This window comes from Seriola lalandi, unplaced genomic scaffold (assembly GCF_002814215.2).
Source record: "Seriola lalandi dorsalis isolate HSWRI2012SDOR001 ecotype SW California unplaced genomic scaffold, Sedor1 jcf7180002054673, whole genome shotgun sequence".
NCBI classification, from domain to species: Eukaryota; Metazoa; Chordata; class Actinopteri; order Carangiformes; family Carangidae; genus Seriola; species Seriola lalandi.
In genome coordinates, this window is record NW_019525226.1 from 1,280 (window position 1) to 1,672 (window position 393).

Genomic DNA, 393 nt, shown 5'->3' on the forward strand with positions numbered 1-393 from the left:
CTTGTTTCAAGGGATTAAACACTAAATAGCCTAAAGCATCTTCACTTTAATAATCAGTGTTTATCGTAGGAACAGACAGCTGCCGCCAACGTATTGGGCCTCACAGTAACGTTAGTAGTCGTGAGTTGTAGAGTTTCTCATGTGACTTCCACACAAACACACACTATTCTCTACCATAACAGACGTTCTCCCCATTGCTACAGTCTGCTGAGCATCTAGAGCCGCGGACCGATGGGTTAACGTTACGCTAAAAGCTAACCAGCCTTCACCTCGACGGGCTTCCCTGCAATAAAACCGGACATATCGATATTATCAGCAACCTTGTTTCAAGTGATTAACAGGCACGTCTGGAGGGACTGCGAGCAGCAGAGCTGCCGCTTATGTTTATATAAC